Genomic DNA, 20,628 nt, shown 5'->3' on the forward strand with positions numbered 1-20,628 from the left:
CTAGTACATTAATTGTGCAGCACTAAAAATTGTTGCTAAGGCGGCCGCCTTAGCTATAAAGCACTGGGGGAAACACTGGGTACCTTTTGTAGTTCTTCTACATTAGTTACTCTGTAATTTTCCTGAGTCTACAAACAGGTTTAAATTCTCTCTCCACATAGCCTAATGTAAATGTTTGTGAAAAAGAATTTCCCTTTAGGGACTATACCTTCTAAAGGCTTTGACATAAGTCTTCAGGTTGACACGACCAGCCAAGTCTGACCAGTTTTTCAAAACCTGGCCATTTGACCAACCAGACGGGTCATACCACAATGAAGCTGACGAGCAGCATCATCCTGTTTTAATTATTGCGGTAACCACCAGGTCCTGCTTTCTGTATTGTTTCTAAAAATTAAAAATAGACCTAAAAAAGTTCTTAAAGAGATCCTATTATACTACTTTTCTGGTCTTAATTTCTTGTTAAAAACTGCTATAGAGCAACCTGACACGAATCACATCACAAAAAACTATGTAGATTTTCGGGAAGCTCTTTCTCTTATTTTGGCGATCCAGGAGGCCCTGTAAACACTTTGCTTCTGCCATCTCTACTTATTTTGTAGAGATCTGTTGATCTGTTAAACAATTGTGTGAGTGTAAGGGAATCAAAATAAATTGTATGTTGGGCTAAGTCAGAAATGTGCTACTATTTTAAAATAATAATGAGCCCTTGCTCCCCCAACTGTCCCTGGTTGATAAGATAGTTAGTCTCTCTACAAATACATGTATGTGTTTATTGAGGGATGAGCGCACTCACACTCATTGGTGATAGGAGTAATGGGTAAGGGGGGCCCATTGACTGGAGGTTTTCAGGGGCCCAGCCATTTGTGTGGGCAGGCCTGGACGTAGCGAGGGAGAGGACTGCAAACTGCAGGAAGTTAGCTAAACTGACCATTCCACTTACTGAACCTTTAATATTTCTCTAACGTGTCAAATTTAATAATTCCTGGGATTTTCAGTTTTGCTGCCAGAATTCAAAGAGTAGGCCTATTTGCACTAGTTGAATATCACAACAGGATGCAGCTCTGAAAAAACGTTAAACTACTGCAGTGTAATAAAATAAACCCTCGTGACACATTGACAGGTTTGGAAAATCATAATTTCAACTTCTAAAAAGATGTCATCAACACATAAAGCATATTTAGGGGGGTATATATATTATATAGGGGGAACATTATATTAGTACTATTCCATCTAACCGTCCGGACAGTTGGGGGTTTTCTTTACAAGTTTTTTTTTATTTTTATAGGTGAGTGGAATTTTATTTCAGCAACAGAATCTCTATCCAGCTGGTTGTTGAAAGTTGGCAACCATGAAAGTATAGCCTGCAGTATTGTAGAGGCCTATAATACTGACAGAACAAAATCTTCAGTATTTGTTCGAGGAGGTATCATTTCTGGCTGCCATTTTTAGACACCGGCTTGGAAACTTGTAAGTAAGAAAAAAAAAGCATGCAATAGCCTAGATTGAATGTATTTTCTCCCAGATGATTAGGAAAGAAAGATGACATTAAGAGATATGTAGTATTTTGCTAATTTGGTGATGCAAATCGTATTGTGATTCATGAGATGCAAAATCTGGTAATATAATCTACACTTAATTCACATACCTGGCCAATGTCATTTAGACTAATATAACTGATATAGCCTATTTGTAGATGCAGCACGTTTAACGTAGGCCTATTTCATGAAGTTAGTGAACATGGAAGCTTTTAGGCCTAGGTCTGCCTGTGACCAAACAGCACTCCTTTTTGTCCAAAATGAACATTTCATATGATCGCTTGTTTAGACAGATGATTTTCTTTCGGGGGCCCCCTGAAGGATAACCAAAGAGGATATGCCTTTCTGCCTAAAAAGTTGTTCGCAGGAGTTTTTGCACAACTTCTTTGCAGAATTTGACGTCTTTCACTCGGACACTTTGGGGAATGTGGGCGCAGACAAGTCAGCCCATAGTAGATGTGCGATTATGTCTTAAAGGGAGGAGCTTGTACGGGTATTCAGTTCTTTTTTTTTCTTCTTTTTTTTATCATTGAGTGTAGCCTAGTGGAGGACCGACCGACCGCAGACTGGCTCCCTCTCCTCTCCTCTCATACTCGACTCAAGAGCTCTACTTTGTCCCGTTCAGATCCGCAGGTAAGCGCAAAAAAAACACTCCCTGCGTACTGAAACTCTTCCGTCCTTTGGGATGGAAAGTTCACGCTGCTTTTTGCTGCACTGTTTGACGATGGGACAGATGATCACGTTCCGGGGGCTCTGTTGTTGTGCGCATGGGCTGCTGCTGCTGCCGCTGATACTTTTCAGGATATCTTCTTGGCTGCGAGCCGCTCCCTCTTTGTGTGCGGCCAACAACAGCTCGCTATAGGCAAACTAGTGAATGCTTTGATTGCTAGCCCATACATAAACTTTCTCTACGGGCCGAGGAGGGAAGGCGCTGTCATGTCTAGATGTTTTGGCCAACCGCGAGACAACACAAAGAAAATACTTTTGTTCGCTCCTGTAATGCGCGCTCAGTCCGTCAGGGCGAGAGGAGGGGGTGGTGGGGATTTTAGGGCGAACAAAAAAAACTCTTGTCATCATTGCACTGATTAGACTAGACTAGACTACAGCCTCAACAAACTTCTTAGAGCTGGGCTGTGGTGCAAATATGTTAAAGGTTCACATCACATTTGTTTTGGTCAGGTAATAATAGTCATAGCATCCTTAACCTTAAATGAAAGCAGGAGTTTTCTTCACCCATAGCTGCAGACTGTGGGTAAACCTGTTGAATGTTTGACATATAGGCTACAACGTTGGCTATAGGCAAGGGGGTTTTGGCCCATATGGCTACCATCACAGGCCCACCCCGCTCTCAAGCATCAAGTTTGACCACAAGATCCTGCTGAAATGCAGAAGGCAAGTATCCTTTTTGTGTGCAACCTACATAATTTAAACACAACACATCAAGCATCTCCTGCAGACAAAGCTTTGCAGGAAGACAGGCCTGCTCGCTCCCAGATGAATCCACTCCGCGCTGCATCAAGGTATCACATTCTTTTCAATCCCACCAACCCCAAGGCAAAAAGGCTCTCTTCAACTCTCAATGTACAGTACTCAAGTTGGCCAGCAAGTCTTTTTGATCTCGTCTTTATTACATAGTACTAGTATCTGTGAAATGGAAGCATGGAAAATGGGAGAGGGTGGAGGGAGGGGGCTGCAGAGGGAAGATCCCTAGGTTCTTTTCTTTTTTAATGCTTTTTTTTTCTGGGCCAGAGACAGCCTAATAATCGCCCATGAAACTGTATCTGATAAATTGTGCGGGGTTCAGAAAAAACACGTGGAGAATGCCCTCCGCTCCTTATAAGGCTGAGGCCCAACCTGGTGACAGGTGATTGGAATAGGCTCTGGAATGCAGTGCATAACACTCCTCTAGTACAGAGGTTCCCAAACATTTCTTGTCCGATGTGCCCCTTCATTCCTGTCAGATAAACTAAAGCGCCAAACCATTTTGTTTAATATATGTTTATTTATTTGCATTGATTTTAAACCAGATGTGATTGACCAATGTTTATTAAAAGTGGCTATTGTTAAAACAATTTCTTCATTCAAAAAGTAAACTTTAAAAGTCATTATTGGTTTAAGTTTACATTTGTGCTACTATTTGAAGTGGCCAAACTTTTTGTTTACTATTTGGACTTTTTTTTAGATTCATTTTAGCTAGCAATAGGCTATGTTGAAATTGGTGATCCAATACTTAGGCCTATATGTTTTACCAACATTGTTCCATAACAATTGGGTAGCTGTTTCAATTGACAAGAGATTTAGCTATTCAACTATTTCCCCCTACTTTTAGCCTATTGGCCATTTTACTAATTACATTAAGCTAACTATTTCAACCATATCCATTAGCCTACTTCAAGCTTACTATTTCAACTGGTTATCCATTGATTAGCTATTTAAATTGTTTGTCCAAGACATTAAGCTATTTCAACCATCTTCCCATACTTCTATCCTTTCTACCATTTTACCAATACTTGTATTGCAGCTAACTATGTCAACCATTTATTAATTACTTTAAGCAAAACAATGAAACCACCCCTCATTACTTTTGCTATTTGTGTCAACTGTTTATCCATTAGTTTTAGCTATGTATTTCAACCATTTATCCATTTGAGCTTATTGACGTCTCTGTTTGCTTGCTAACTAGGCTACTTGTCGCACACTTTAAACATACTTTGTAATGCTCAGGTGTGACACCTTATACTCAGTTTGTAAATATTGTTTTAAATACATTTCAAATCATATATTCTACTAAGTCAAACTAGTTCAGCTTCATTTTCTTTCCATGCAACCCATTGCAACTGCATAGGTTGCATAGTATTTCCTGAGATACAAGCACCTATGATGGGTAGGGTACCTTACTTCACTTGCAATAAGAGCATTTGTTTTTCAGTTTGTGCATGCATATTAACACACATGTATACATTCTCACATAGCTATTTTTGATACACACAGATAACTGCAGGTTTTACACTGAAATGCATGTGGTGCTTTGTAGTGTGCTTAGAAGGGGATTTTATAATTGGCACGATATGATATGGGTGCAGAGGAATCTGGAGGTAATTGCACAGAGTGATAACAGGGGTTTGGCAGTGTGGGGCGAGAGCCAGGGCCAGGGTTAGGGTTGGGCGGGCAGGATGTAGGGAACACTGCCATGCATTTCCGGAGTCTGGCTCTGGACTGCACAGTGCGGTGAAGGCTTCTAGTTACTGTACTCTGGCTCCCTCTCCTTCTCCCTCCCCTTCCCTCATACACTTTGATTAAAGTTAAATGTTTGGTCAATTTATTATTGCGCCTTATTCTCATCATAATCAACATGCGCTTAACCATTGGGGCAATCATAAATCCGTCTGTGTACGGTTGTGTGTTAACAGGCATGCAGTATATGCGGGTGCTTTGTTATAGTTTGATCCCAGATACTCCTAATCCACTACAGTATCAAGTTCCAAAGCAAGAATCCAGAGTTTCCTTGCAAGGCAATAGTTTCTTACCACCACAAGAGCTAAGGCAGCCAACCAAATGGCAAACAGAATTTGAATAGAATGGAAAACTGGCCGAGGCGATCTCCTAACACAAATGATCCGACCGTTCTGTTCCTTTCAAATCGATGTTTACCTTCACTGTGTTCACTGCTAAGGTTTTCCAAATGTGGCTCGGTTTCCAGTGATCGCATGCTGACATGTCCCTCCATACATACATTGTTTCTGCACAGCAGGTGTCAGAGCTATTTTTCTGGTTTCTTCTCATAATGGACCACTGAAACTATGTCAAGCATGTTTTGCTGCTTGGCTTAATTTTATGCAGATGTGTTGAGTCTAATGAATATGGTTTGGGATGGAGATGTTGTCCAAAGTGTGCTAAGTAGAACCGCAAGCCAAATGAGTGCTTTCTGTTTTATCTACGGTCCCCTTGTCATCAGTGTCCACCAGCATGTCGCATCCATTAAGTAGTACAGGGTTCTGCTCATTCAAAGTGATTCTGATGGACTCATAGCTAGCACTCACAAGACTCAGACCCTGGACTGGAGCCCCAAGACGTACTTGTTCTGTTCCCCCCCTCCCCCCTCGCCTTTGAATCCGATAGCATGTAATTTGAATGTGCTGCATCCAGAACCGCACACTTAGTTGTACAATATGGTGAGCCAGGATGGACGGGCAGATCTCGTGTTGGAAAAAATAATCCTTAACTCTTTCACCATGACAACAAGTGGTAGACAAAAAAAAAACGCCGGTGCTGCTTTTTATTGCTTGTGAAGTCACACGAGGACATGAAACCTTAGAGGATGTTTATTTATGTACTGGAAAAGTATACAGCGAGGCCTTTCCAGATGTTTGTGATATAAATTCAAATTTCCAAAAAGAAAAAAAACCTGGTTGTTGTTCCTTGCCAAATCTGACATGGAAAAGTTATGTAGGGGAATACTGTCCACGGTGCTAGTGGATGTCCTGCCATTAGTTCACTGCACACAGCACAATTAGATTCTGGTTGTCTCTTGGGTGACAGAGAATGCTTACTCTGACCCATGCCCTGGCACCTTCATCACGCCCAAATTAAGTCTTTATAATCATTCCACATTTTCACAGCTATTTTCACTGTAAACTCATAGAGAATTTTCTCAATGATCCTCCCTGTCTGGATCTGTATAGTAACTTTCTTTCCAAACTATTGCCCGAACTTTGATTCCCCTGGCTTGAAGCGGTCATGTGGGCATGAAGAACTTGTGTATGAATTCCTTTGGGCTTTAGTCACACTCTGATGAAGAGGGTTTGTTAGATCAGTCTCTCACTTGTGTCGTTTTTTTTACTTTAAAGTGCTATCACTCAAGGCCAGATTGCCTAATAAGCAGCATGGCATGTCGGCGTTGTTAATTGGCATCTTGGCCCGCCATCTGCTAGCTGCCAGATGCCAAGCTTCGCCAGAACTTTCATAGCTGTAAAAAGGGTTATTGTATTTTTTACCCCCTCAAACAAAATCTTTAGTTTTTTCAGTGGGTGATGATTTAATCCACAAGGCAGTTTAGCTTTCTATCTTAAAAGGTAAGACCTTTCCTCCTTCTCACGTGATCTACATTTCATGGATTTTTTTCTTTTTTGTGGGTGATTGATTGTGTTAGAGTGAGGTCAGGGCTCCTGAGCAGCGCTTCTGATGTCATCCTACAAAGATGCATGTTCTCCCCTCCGTTCCCCAAAGCGGGGTTATTTTGGAGAAGTGTACAACATTGTTAAGAGGGACGTTTAGCCTCTGGGCTTCTTCTCATCTGATAAAACAAGCACAGGAAATGTCTCTGTTAGCTGATTGGCCTTGTGTTTTCCTCCGGCGACCTCCCACTGGGACCTCAGTTGTGTCCCTGTGGCAGAGAAAACCCACCTTACTTGTCTCTCTCTCCAAAAGCCACATTAACTTCCCCTTCGCCTCTCTCCTTTTCCTGTAACACCAATCTACTGGACCCCAGCCCTGTTCTTTCAAAAAGAAATGATTACTGTAGCGTTCATTCTCACTTCACCCTGCTTCTCTTCCTCGCCAGCTTTCCATTCTTTCCCTCCCGCCTTGCCTCCCCTCTTCTCAGCCTCTCGTCTTCCTCCATTGCGTCGCAAAGCTAAACAAACATGGCTAATCAAGAGCCTGTCAAATCACCTTTTAAAGGTCCCATATTTTAGGGTAATGGGGAATTAAGGGAACGCGGGGGTAATAAGGTGATGTAAATCCCAGCGGCGTGTGTGAAAAATACCATTGAGTGTAAACACATGACGAGTGAGGTCATGTATTTACACAGTTAGCGAGGTTAACCGCTCCATGGATTGCACAGGGGAAGAAACAGACAGGGCACTGTGTGGGTCAGTTATAGGCCTGCCGGATTAATGCTTGTGGCTACAGAGGTGCTGTGTGTGTGCTGAAGTGAGTATGGCAAATGTGAAGGACAGCTGGGAGAGTCCACATTAGACGGCTGCCATCGGGGGGAGTGAGAACTTGCTAGAGAGTGAGATCAGGCTTGTATGTGGTAATCAATGAAGCAATTACTTACCTCATACACATAAAACAATCACTGTGTCCTTACATGGGTATCCATCCACAAGTCAGATTTTTACTAGGATTGGCTTTCATTCAATGGAAGTAGTTTTCAATCTGACCTGTTGAGTTCTGTTGATCATTTTCCATTAGGTCTTGGTGTAAGGTTAAAGGAGAATACAATGTTGACAGATGGTTTCACAACTTAATATATTTGGCTGCTCAAAGCACCAGTACCGTAACAACACGGATAGATGACCACCAAAGTCTGGCTGTTTTGTCAGATTTCTGCAGAACCGATGCACCCTTGGATATAGGGCTGGGTATTGGCAAGGACATGATGCGCATCACAATACATGGGTCACAAATTGATATCACTATATTTTGCGATTCGATGCATTTTGCGATATATTGTGATTTTCAGCTTTGTATTTGGAAGGGGCCATTCTAATTCTACCATCCGTGTCAGCCATGTTGCTTCCAGCTTTCCCTCTGTCAAAACACTGGGAAAGGCGCCCTGCAATTTGAGGCACCTAGCCATATTGCAACATCTACAGGAGAGGAGGTAGTGGTTAACCACTCTGAAATATCGATGTTTGTAGCTGGATATGAATACTGACTGATATCATGAAAATAAATGTCGCGATATATTGCCGCATCGATTTCTTTAGCGCAGTCCTTTGGTTCTCCGCAATACATCTGCCAAGTGTGAAGAAGTTCCTTTGAACAGTTGGCAAACACTTAAAGGACAGGCAGACAGACATCCAGACACGTCTTCCTTTATAGTTTGATATGGCAAATGTTTTGCCAATGTATACATCCTGCAGCTGCAGAGCAACATTTTCTCGCAATGGTATCTAATGTCATACTCTGCACACGTGTCTCATAGCAAGGCACATTGTCTGAAATGGTCCGCATCCATCTTTCCCACCCGAAATAAGCCAGTCAGGCAGCCGCACAGTCTGAGGTCTGTGCTGGGGCTGCAGTCGGGAGCAGCGGTAATTGTTTAAGAGTGCATTTATAGAGTGTACTCTTTGTGCCTCCTAATCAGAAGCATACTCAGGCATTTACATATGAGCCTCAGAGGATTGCTCAGGAATGCATTACAAGCGAGGCAAGAGGACGGGAGAGTAAGTAACCCGGCTCTAGTGGGCCACTCCGCTGTTGTTGCCATGTCTCTTTCCACTTCACATGTCACTTTCCTGTTGGGTGGGTGGGGGTGAAAATGGTTAAGGCTGAAGATCAAAAGTGCAGAATTGCTGATGCAAATCCATTCCCCCCCCCCCCCCCCCCCCCCCTCAACACCATGTAACGAATGTAAGGTTTGTCTTTCTGTGCCTTTGAGACGTGCGGTACCAACGATTTCTCCAAAAAGTAGACGTCCAATTCTCTCATCGGTCCACCTATCAAAGACCTTTATAGATTAGATCTGTCTTTGTGGATTCATTTCAGTGTGCATTGGGTAATTTGTCAATTTCTCTCTGTGTACTCTTTAAGTCGGTTCTGGCTGGGGGACAAGGGGAACAAAAATATGGCTTCAGAAAACCATTTTAATCAGACAGTGCTCTGCAGGGACAGAGGCTGGCATAGGAGACCTCTTTACCTCATCAGAGCTCTGCCAGTGGTGATTGGGAGAAACACTCAGTCAGGTTTTTATTGAATAAACCCAGCTCTGTCTGCACTGGAGGGGCTTTACTGTAATAGGGCATCTCTACTGCCACCGAGGTGACAGCCAAATGGTACTTATTAAACGTACGGATGATTCATACTAGGTGCCCTGCTGCAGTTTAACCTTGTTGGGAGGCTTTTGGTTTGGCTTTAATGCCCAAGTCCAGTCACATTTTTTACAAGATACACGTGTGAACCATTATGTTCTGATCAGACAACACAGTTCACAGACTTCCTACGCAAAGACCTGAGCACAATTATTTAAAATAGACAGTCATTTCAGTCTTCAGGTTGTAATATCCACTTGAATTAGGTGTCGGTGAGTGGTTTAGATTAAAGCTTTCTTGGAGATGCACATAAGCACTTCCACAAGAATATTTGCTGTGGGACCCATCGCCTCTGCTTATTTACCCAGTACACAGCTCTCTGCGCAAATTGAGCATGACGTCTAATGGAGTGCGAGCGTGGATTAATTGCCCCTGTATTTTCGACTAATGGCTCCTTCTCCTCTGATTAATGATGACATGTCACACAGAGAGGAGTGCGCAGCTTAAACATGCCATCAGTTTTATGTGGAAATTAGATATCTGCCATTTGAATTTTTTAGTGTTTACTCACAAGTCTGCTGATCTGAAAACACTTATTGGTGTAATTTGCTACTCAGCACCCTTTGCTAGAAAAACAGCATAAAGTGGATGTAACTGCAACCATGCTTGTTTTGTCAGATACAAAGCAATAAAGTGGCAAGCAAAATGATAATACATTTTTGGAAATCTTCTGTGATCTTTGAGGATTTTTGATTGGATGTGCCAAAACTCATAGAACTTTCTTGGATTTATGATAAATATAAAGGCAAAGGTGACGCAGGATTTCTTTAGGCCAATACAATGCCAAAATGGATACATAAGCATATATTCATATTTTCATAAATACATTACATTAAAATTTTTAATGTTTTTTTTAAAGAATATTTGCCAAGACATGAACTGAGCTAAACGTTTTGTTGGTACAGCAATAAAATGTGCCCTCTGGTGGCAAACAACTGTTTCGATATTTCACCAAAAATAAAATTAAATGTGTTTAATAGGAAAAGCATACACCATTCCCAATATACCTGCATTAAGCTATTAAAGTCTTAGCCAAGTATCAGTATCAGTTAGGCTCTTCTTACTGCTAGGCTGGTTACATTGGCCTGACTTTTGCTCAGCTAAAAAAGTTACCATAATAGGTGTTAAGTGTGCTGTTGATGTTGGAATGATGTTGCTTGAACAAATGGTTTGATGGGATAATCGATGGTTCACTGGATCAGATGTTGAAAAAGGTACACATGCGGTGGAGTGCATAGGAGGGATGGGATGGGGTGCCCATTCTGGTTGGCCTCATTAAACCTGCCTTAATGAGACACAAAACAATCGGACAATGGCTTTCTTGTTATCAAAGAGTCTGCGTCGCATGTATGATGGAGTCTGGCTTGCGTCCTGACAGACTTTTTCATGAGACCCAGTGTGCCTGAATCAAGCCCGGAGCCCCGCAGTGCCACTCACATCTGTGACAGCCACCTGGGAGACCACCTTGGAAAATGGGCCCCTATTAGTTCAGGTTAGACTTAATGACCAGTAATGGTACACCAGCCAAGCCAAACTGTGCAAAAGGGCTCCGGGCAGGCCGAAATGAAATACCAGTCACTCAAGCTCTGAACATAAACACAAGGTGGGTGGTGGCTGGGGTGAATAGGTATGTCTGTAGGTGCATGTATGACGGGGTAGACGTGTGAGAGCAGAGTCTACCTAGATGGAGGAGATGGTTTTCGAAGCGTGAGGAGATGGTTGAACCCCCGTGGACAGATTAGTGCCCGGGGGGTTGGGCTGGGGTTTTGGATTCATTTAGCTCTGCTGCTTTGCGAACCAAATCTCATTTGCAGTTTTGCAATCAGCTAAAAAAAGCTTGTACTAGCTTCAACAGAGCAACCAGAGAAGCCTCCTAAGAGCACCGCTCAATTATTTACAATTTCATGGCTGTCTGAGATATGTGTTATTCTAATAAATTTGGGAATTAGGAGGGCTTAAGTACTGCACATATATTAACCTCTAAAGCTGAAATTTATCCTCAATTTAGTGTTAAATGCCACATCATGCTAATGGCAGTGATGATTGCGTGGATCCGTGGTCGAATTAGCATAGGCATTACAAGTAAAGAAACTACACCATTGCAAATGCTGTGATATGAGTCAATCAGCCACTGAATGAAATTACTATTGACTCCGGGGTTGCACAAGCTGCCGAGCTCCCAGGCCTGCGAAAGGCAGACAGAGAAACGTAGTGTAATCTTCAATGAAAGAGACAAAGACGGAGGAAGAGAGTGAGCTTTGTTATGTCTCATGAAACTCTAGGGTTTCCTGGAATTTCTGGCAATGGATTCCAAAGTCATAACCACGGAAAGAGAGAAGAAATAGAGACAGATGGGGGGTAACCAAGACGTTCCACTGACAAAAGCTGCTCCGCTGCTGCATACTGCAGATATGAAGATCTCTAGTGTTTGCATTGGCGGTCACTTGTGCCTCTAGATAGACCGAAAGAGCCACGCAGTACAAACACTTGCAGAGAGTGCAGAGTTTAAAGTGACCTGCTGTATACCTACAGATTAAAGACCCAGGTTTGGGCCTTTCAGCTTGAGGGTGGGGTGGGCAATGGACCCTTCCAAGCTGGCTGGGTGCCGCGCTAATAAAAACAGCCAGTACAGCCGTGCACGAAAAGTAGATCTGGTAAAGCTTGTGAACTCCAGCCCTGCAGAGCCCAGAAAGGATTTGAGCTACGACAGGTTTGGATTGTGTGTTCTTTGGAAGGAGAGGTGAGCTCTCTGCCTCTCAGAGAATGTGCATCTGCTGATTCAAAAGCATTTCTATGGCTTTACATCTTAAGGTTTAAAACCACAAACCACTGGAAGATCCAGTGTATTCCGCAACAATATTTGCTGGGATTTTATCTCCGTCTGATTCTGGGTTAGGGTTAGGGGTTGAATAAAGGAGCGCCACATTTTTCTAGTTCCTGGCATCTTATCTGTCAGCGGGTTTAGGTGGACTGGGATAAGGCATCATGAATTGTGTGCTGACTTCAGCAGTCCTTTTGACAGGAGGCGATATACAATACTTCTTCTCCCTATACCTACAGTATTGCTTCCAGTGCTGCTCGTAATGTAACAGCTCTCACTTGGAGAGAGGTATTACCGTACAAAATTCAATCTCTTCGAAAGACCAAAAGGTAGAATTTAATTTCTTGATAGGATACAATAAAAAAGCAGTTTCTGCAGTCTGTAGAGGTCAGTAAAGCGAATGCAAGACATGAAAGAACAACAAAAAGACAGATTACATGACATGATGGCAATGTGCTGAAAGGAGTAGCCATGCATGGAACAATAAGACTTTTAGCCAAAGCTCTACGTACCTTTTTAGCGTCTTTCAGCTAGCTCATTGTTTTGGTTTAAAGACCTTCAGCTTTAAATGAAAATTCAGCTTCACTGTTTTGATTGAGTCTAAACAGTCTCATTATTTTATCTTCGGTGCAGGCAGCTATTTTCATTGTTGAAGGTCTTAATGAACTGCACGCTACTTGCAGCAGTACCAAACGGCAAAGAGTCAGTTAACATTTAGCAACTGAAGAGCCGGATATTTCCCTCAGGAGACCAAGACGAAGATACAGTAAAAAACGAGTGAAGATTGGTTTTACATTTGCCATGTGGCCAAAAACATGACTTCAAATGAATGCTATGGTATATATCTGCTGGATGCCCAAATAGCCGACTGTCTGCTAACATGTTCGCGGTAACAAGTTCTTTAAGGTGATAAAGTAAATACAATAGTTAAGATTGACCACTAATTGTGCTGCCGTCAAATGGACATATCAAATATTATGAATATTTTCAATAAAGAAATAGGAACGCTCGTTTTGTAGGACTTATTGTAGAACATAAACATAACATTAGTGTAAAGTAGCTTTAAACAGAGATAGACAGAATTGCGCAAGAACCTGTGGAATACCTCTTAACCCCCCCAAAAAAAGTCTTATCTTGGTCACTGTCTTGGCCACTAAAGCCCATTTATCAACTGTCTGCTGGATATACTGACATATTTTCGTTTCCACACCTGGCTGAGGAGTCCCAGCACATCCACCATTAAATGGCTTGGCCCCGCATCAACTCATACGGAGCATGTCAGAGCCGCATGAATACCCAGAGAGAGGATTAAAACAAAACACAACTGACTGTCTGCGCTGAAAGATCCTTTATTATCCTTCCCTTTTCTGACTTGCGTATGTGAAGCTAGTGTCTTGTCTGTGCCTTTCCCAGAACAAAATGTTAAAAAACCTTTTGGTTTTCCCCCTGTAAGACTGAACTGAAGGCACCGTCTGGGGATCGCGCCGCCTCTCCACATCCACCGTGAGTAATAGACCCACTCGGTCAGGTCATCTTGCTCGCCCGCCACCCCACCCACAAGCTACCACGGCTCCTTAATCTCCTCCTATCTCTCCCCAGGAATGCAGCCCCTTATTTTGAAAAATACCTTGTCATGTAATACCCTTGAAAAGCCTCGCTGCACACTTCAAAAAAATTGGCATTCCGCTGGTTTGATTTACTGACTTGTGTGTTAAAACAAGGCAAGAGAGATAAAGATTTATGACATTTTGGAGTGATTTAAATAAATATGTCCCGAGACAAAAGTGATTTTTCTTTGCGTTTTCCCTGATAGGGCTGTGATGCATGGGCAAAAAAGGCAAACTTGCATCAGCCTTTGCACTCAGCTGTCATGTTTTCAACAGGCTCTCAGTATGCGGGGGCATTGCATCATGCTTTGTAGCCTCATTCTAACCTCATGTATGTATCCATGTAAGGTATGATGGGAAGACGCTCGCTCTTTGTGCGGTTTTGAGCCAGCCACATAAATCATTCTGTCATTTATATATATTTTTTTCGTCTATCCTTCCGATTTTCTCTCATTCTTTCACAAAAGTGTAATTTCTGTCCGGCCACGGAGAGCCACCCGCCCACCAAGACCGAAACGTGGCTTTTATGGGAGGCATGTCACAAATGTTCAGCAGATCCATTTTCTTTCCATTTTTTTTTTGCGTTAGAGAAACACATCGGGAACCTCTCAAGGTTTATGAGAAATACATTTTTATGTTCCACTTAATGTTTCCAGCATGTCATATTACTGCCCCTTATACAAGAGGCTGTGGGGCTGCTGTGGATCATGCTAATCAGCTATACTTTTACATTTTAGTCATTGAGCTTTGGCGTGTATCCCAAGTGACTTACACTTATTAAAAAAAAAATAACAAGTTAGGGATCTTGCCCGAGGGCCTCTCAGACACACACACACACACACACACAAGATTTTTTGCTGTGATTGAAAACTGTGATCTTTCAATTTCTGGTGTTGCACCACAGCTGAACTTCTCCTCGCGTATCTGAAAGAAAGCAGGGTTTCTAATCGTGGTGGAGGTAATTTTCTGTTCTGTTCCCTCCTGCTCTTATCCCTTTTCCGTTCGTTTTGGACTGTATTGCCATCAGCTGGATAAACTGTTCTCTACTGCGGTGTCGGCAGTAGCAGTGCTCTTAGACTAAAACCCACCATATATCAGCACTCTGGTTCCACTAGTCTCCTTGGTCAGCTCACTAGTAGTAGATTAATGTCCTGTTGAGGAGACACAGACTCCTGCCCGGGCCTCATTTACTCTGACAGAAGGCAGGTGTCAAGACAGGCTGTCCTGAAGGAAGAATGGGAGGCTGCGTTTCCCCTTGGAACTTGTCCGAGAGAAAGGATGAGGAAGGGATTCATGACAAGTCACATGTTCTAGTGTGCAGTCAACAAATGGTATTTGCTGCTTAAAATGAGACGGATCCTTTGCCAATGGTACAAGAGGGTTTCCAAGGGCCTTAAATGACCTATTAAGATTGATTTTTCTCCCTCCGGTACATCGGGATTACTATCACCTCCTTTGTCTTTGGCTTCGTTCAGCATCTGTCTGTCATTACTTATTTACGATCCTATTTATAAGACTTAAAAGTCGTCTCCGTGCGCCCTAAGGTACAGAGACACTCACTCAATGATGTTGTCCTTTTGTGTATTCATCATAGCTTGTTATGACAGGAGAATGAAGCGGAAAACTTGCATTTATTTATTCATTAGTCCTGGTTTGTTTGATGTTATTACATTGTAGTTTTGATGCAGCCTTGTTTCTTTAGGCATCATGTCTGTTCCAACATTGTGTTCCTGAAGATGAAGGCTTGTCTTGTAATGTCTTTGTGGAATGACACAGCAGACTGTCAATACCACACACATCAAGTGTAGGAGTGCATATTTGTTGAGATTATTGGACATTTTGGATGTTCTTTGGCATTTCTTTATGCTTTATTGATAGTGTAGAGACAGAGTTGAAATGGGGCAGAGAGGGGAGTGACATGCAGAGAACGACCGCGGGCTTCAAACTTTCATAAGATAAGGGAATAAACACATTTCCCAAAATGTGAACTATTCCTTTAAGATTCTACAAAAAGCTTCAGCGACTTTTGAAGCTGGAAAGTTTTGCAAAAACAGGAGCACAAGTCTTTTTATTTTATTACTTCGTTTTTCATCACCCAGTAGTTTTCCTCTATCGCTGGCTGTTCACACTCGCTCCAAAAAAATGTCCCAGATAATTTGATAAGATTTTCTTTTAAATGACATAACCTCATAGACTTTTTTTTGCCCTCTTTTTGCAGCACGGCAGTGGCAGGAGAATGTCAGAGCCGCTACATATAGTGTGTGTGTGTGTGGGGGGGTCAAATAAACAAACTGTTTCTAACTTGAGTGCAGGACTGTGGCGTCTGCTTTTTCACCAAGAGGAATGTTCCCTTCCAGGGGCTCCGACTCCAAGTGCACTGCAGAGACTCCAGCATAGAGCTCATATGTGAAAGTGAAGAAAGCCTTTGTGTGTGTTTAAAAAATGAGATGTCAGCATAGTGAAAAGATCGGTGTGCCTGTCTTTCATGACTCCTGAGTCGCGCAGGTGTGCATGTTTCTTTGCGTGTGTGTGCGTGTGTATGTGTGTTCGCTGAGATGTCACGACAGGTCCTACATCACTATCAGTCAAGCTGTTTTGAGAGGGAGCCAACTCTGTGGCCACTGTGTATAGTGTGAGAGCTCTATCTCACTGTGCACACAGCATGCAAGAACGCCCCCCCTTCCCCCACTCTTTTTTTTCTTCTTTTTCCCAGTTTGGTTACGGGAAAAGGCAGCATTTTTTCCTTCCATATTTGGTCATATGGAGCACTGCCAGTGAGCAGTAGCCTTTTGATGCCGTACAAACATCCCTATTTTGTGTGGGATTTGTACTTTTTGGAATGCCTTTTCTCCAATTCTGCCTGATTGTGGGTGCAGCATCTGAAAGTGCACTTTTAAGAGGGACACAAGTCTTTTAAAAGCCTAAGACTGGAAGAGAATCTTGTTGGCTCTTGCTCCACTTTGACGAAAGAAGTTGCCTTTTTTACAGTATTATTTATGATTCGGGCAGCAGGAATCTGCTAATCTAATGCAAATTTCCCTCTTAAAACCAGCATTTAAAAAGTAAGGCTTTGTTTTATAACCCTTCTTTTTCCTCCCGACTGCTACATCAACTCCTCTCCGGCAGTAATTTACTTTGGTAAATTGGATCAGCAGCTGACAAATAAGAATTTATCATCTCCTTTCATCACTTAACTTTTGTAGCGCTTGAAGTCAGATTTTGAAAAATCGCTGTGGCTGGATTTAGTTTAGATTTACCACAAAAGGAGAATACCGAGGGTGTGTTTAAAAGTGAGCATATGTGTGTGCTAAAGGCTGTCGAAAGGTTGTGAGATTCCGATGATGGATATGGCCTGTTGGGGTAATGTTTTTATTGCAATTTAAGTGTGACTTAGCTTCAGGCGTGAGGTTTAAGGACACATAAACAAAACCTGGGCCTTAAGGGGGAACGCTGGCTTGTGAAGCGCAGGTGTTCTCAGCTCTCTCTCTCTCTCTCTCTCTCTCTCTCTCTCTCCACAGAAAGGGGAAAGGTCAGGATACCTTCAGAGATCTAACGTGATGAGCGGTGAGAATCCCCGTGTGTGTGGGACAGGGAGGATGAGAAAAGTATTAAAAGAACTGTGAGTCATAGTCTAAATATACGACAGATGACAGCGTGCTCAAAGTTTGGCGAGGTTATCTCACTGACAGCGGAAAATAAAACATAGGATTCTTGAATGCTACATAGGGAGTAATTTGTTTTTGTCAGGGCAATGCAACACAGTTCAGAAAGTTTGGAACTATACAGCTTTGCTTTCCAAAAGAGATTTGTCTGTTTGAGAGTTTGCAACAAATGCTATTTATTATCGTGAGACCATATCACAACATGCTTTTTGAGAGAGTGCCATGAGAGTTATAGCTCATACACATTTCTTTTTTAGGATCATTCCCGTTTGTAAGGGTGTTGTGTTTCGTAGTCCAGGGCCATTATTCTTTATTGGCTGTGATAAGTAATTACTTAGATCAGGAGAACGTGGAGAAAGCAGTACAATAAAGTCTGATAGAGCAAGAGAGGCAAGCCGTCAGAAGGCCAGACTGGTGGTGAACAAGCCAAGAGGCCGAGCCAGATTATCTAAACCACTTTATTTGGAGGTAAAACTGAATGCACCCAATATGTTGCTAATAGTCTTTCATTGCACAGGGAAACTGTGTGCAAAACTATGGCAAGTACAGTGGGTCAAAAGTTGAACCAGTTCAACATTTTAAGCAAGGAAAAAACACAACCTCAGATCAATAGTTGAATTCACTGGCAATAAAGCATGTACTTGCTCAATTCACATTGTGGGGGTTTTCTTAATTGGTCCATTTGCTAGATATCACTGTATAACTTACACTTACAAGGCATTTTGATGACTTTACGACTGTTCTCTTCAAATGTGCTACTGTTACACCGTGACTGCTATTGGCATATGGTTGACAAGTTCACAGTAGGCCTTTGTTTTCCCTGTCAAATAATTCTAGCTAACCTGAGGGTTTGTTTGCCCTGTTGATTATCACATTCCCAAATCTCAAAATTTAACTGTGTGAGTGCAATGCCCGAAACTACAACAACAATAAAATACAGCCCCATAAGTAAGTAACCAGAGGTTCTCAATGGGCCTCATAGGATGAGTGATGGGTCAAACAACTTAAAAATGTTCTTTAGGTGTCTGTATTTGTGTTTTAGGTTCGGCTTTTTCTGATAGGTTTGAAGGCAATAAGGTTATGTCACTGCATATTGCTCTGCATCAATCGGAGTTTTGCTATATTTTAGTCAACATATGTTACAGATATGGGGATGATCTGTTTTGAGTGTTAAAACTGAAATATTAACTTATACTAACTCAGGCTTTTTTCTTTCTATTTTTACTAATTGCGGCTCATTAGATCATGAATACTTAATGCTGTATAGAGGAATGCTTAGAATATTCAGGAGCTTTAATACTTGTTAAAGCATAAATTCAGTAAGCAACTGTTTTATGCTGTTTAATTGCTAGTCTGGTTATGAATTAAGTCTGTCGGGTCACAAACTGTGATAAATTCAGTTAATTTCGGTTAATTGCAGCAGTGCTCAGCCTAGCCTCCTGCTAGCACCCTTTGAAATATAATGCAAGTTTTTCCATTGAGATTTTTTATGGCTGTGTGTGTGTGTGTGTGTGTGTGTGTGTGTGTGTGTGTGTGTGTGTGAACACTGACAAATCTCAGTCAGTCTGTCTCAGTTGTGTGTGATTCACAGTGCACATATACGTGTTGTGGAATGTGAACCATTGTCTGGGAATGCAGGAGTCTCCTTTTTTTTCAACAAATGGAAACTTAACATCTTAAACCTTCAGGTCTTTCATCTAGACAGTTGTGAATCTTTCCCCTCTGCTGTTTCCTCGTCTATCGGACAGCTAAAGTCAGCACAGAGAAGGCTGTAGGGCGATTTGAGGAGGGTGGATCGTGTCGGATTCGTCAGATCTGAAGTCATTGATGACAATGCGTCTGAGGCATTTTGAGGACACCAGCCCATTTCTTTGCCCTAACCCTCAAAACCATCAGCCCGTATATCCCGCCGCATTTCACTTGCCACAGTGGCATTAGCTCCTCAGGTTTTTTGCCTATGAATACCTTCTGCTCATGCTCAGAGACATTTTTTTGGTCATTCGAGCCAAAGCCACACTTTCAAAAAATTTGCTTTGGAGGAGATAGAGTGTGAGTGGAAAGCAGATGGTATTGAGATTCAAGCTTGAGGTCTGATGCACTTGGCCATCTCATACGTTGCCTAGAATATATGGTCCCAGCTGAGGACCACGACTAGTGACAACAGAAGCTATCGTGGTTGATATTAACACTGTAGTAATGCAGATGTAGAGACATAGACAAACATAGAAAAAAAAAAAAGCTTGGCTGCTTGGGCGTGGGTAAATCCTATAAAAATTAGACCAAGTACGAAAAAACTTAATTCATAGCCGTTCAACTCTTGAGCCCTGTCTCATATTGTAGCGGACACATTAGCCTGCAGCTGTTGGTTAAACTGCTGCTTTGTGGTCCAAGAGGAGATAGAGTGATAGAGAGTGAGAAAAGAGCAATAAACCCCATAGGAAAGTGCCATTAAGGATTTTTTCAATCATCTACCAATACAAATATTTGACAGTTTAAAAAAATGTAATAACAGTATTATCTGCCCTTTTTTACAATATTGGTGAGGATTCTATTCAGATTGTCATATTAAGTAACCCATAGTTACAGTTAATATAACAGTACATTTGATATAGGCCTACTCAAAGATAATATCAAATGTCAAATAGTATCACAAAAGTGTAGCCTACGAAATGCCTGATCTGAGAATTTTATAATACAATATAATACTTTTACAGACTCGAACAAACCTTGTCTTTATTCACATAGTTTCTGTGGGCTCGAACGCAAAATGCATCCTCACGTTTACTTCTCGATTGTTTGTTGGCATTACTATCCATTCAGTCTAGCTCAATATCAATCGATATCTGGTGATTCATGAGAGTCTATTTAAATACCAATACGTTATCGGTTGAGAATGGAAGTTTACAAATGTGTCGAATAAGGCTGTGAAAGGCAGGCAAGGGAGGAGGAGGCTCTAGTTGACAGATGAAGATGAGAGGGGGATGTGAAGTGGAGATGGAAAGAACGAGAGAAATTCTTGGCCTCGGGACGGTGTGCCTAAAAAACCTCCAGTGAATTTGTTGAACGCTCATCCACAGCCGCTCCGCTCCGCATCACCCCGGGACTGCAACCGTGTTAATTCTTGCCGAGGCCCTGGCTGTGTGAGAGGAGACGCATAGCACGGAGAGAGAGAAACCACAACCACAC

The 20,628-nt window shown here is 42.1% G+C and overlaps 1 protein-coding gene across 7 annotated transcripts in view; it reads left to right on the top strand.

The window, feature by feature from the left end:
• Positions 1–2,075: 2,075 nt before the first annotated feature.
• The window catches only part of cald1a (caldesmon 1a), a 54,546-nt gene continuing 35,993 nt past the window's right edge, over positions 2,076–20,628 (top strand). For all 7 annotated transcript variants that reach the window (XR_013845461.1, XM_080051195.1, XM_080051197.1 and 4 more), the window contains exon 1: positions 2,076–2,168. The gene's annotated coding sequence lies outside the window, so the exon portion shown is untranslated. The remainder of the gene's footprint in view (positions 2,169–20,628) is intronic.

The sequence above is a fragment of the Ammodytes marinus genome (genome assembly GCF_949987685.1).
Source record: "Ammodytes marinus genome assembly, chromosome: 22".
NCBI classification, from domain to species: Eukaryota; Metazoa; Chordata; class Actinopteri; order Uranoscopiformes; family Ammodytidae; genus Ammodytes; species Ammodytes marinus.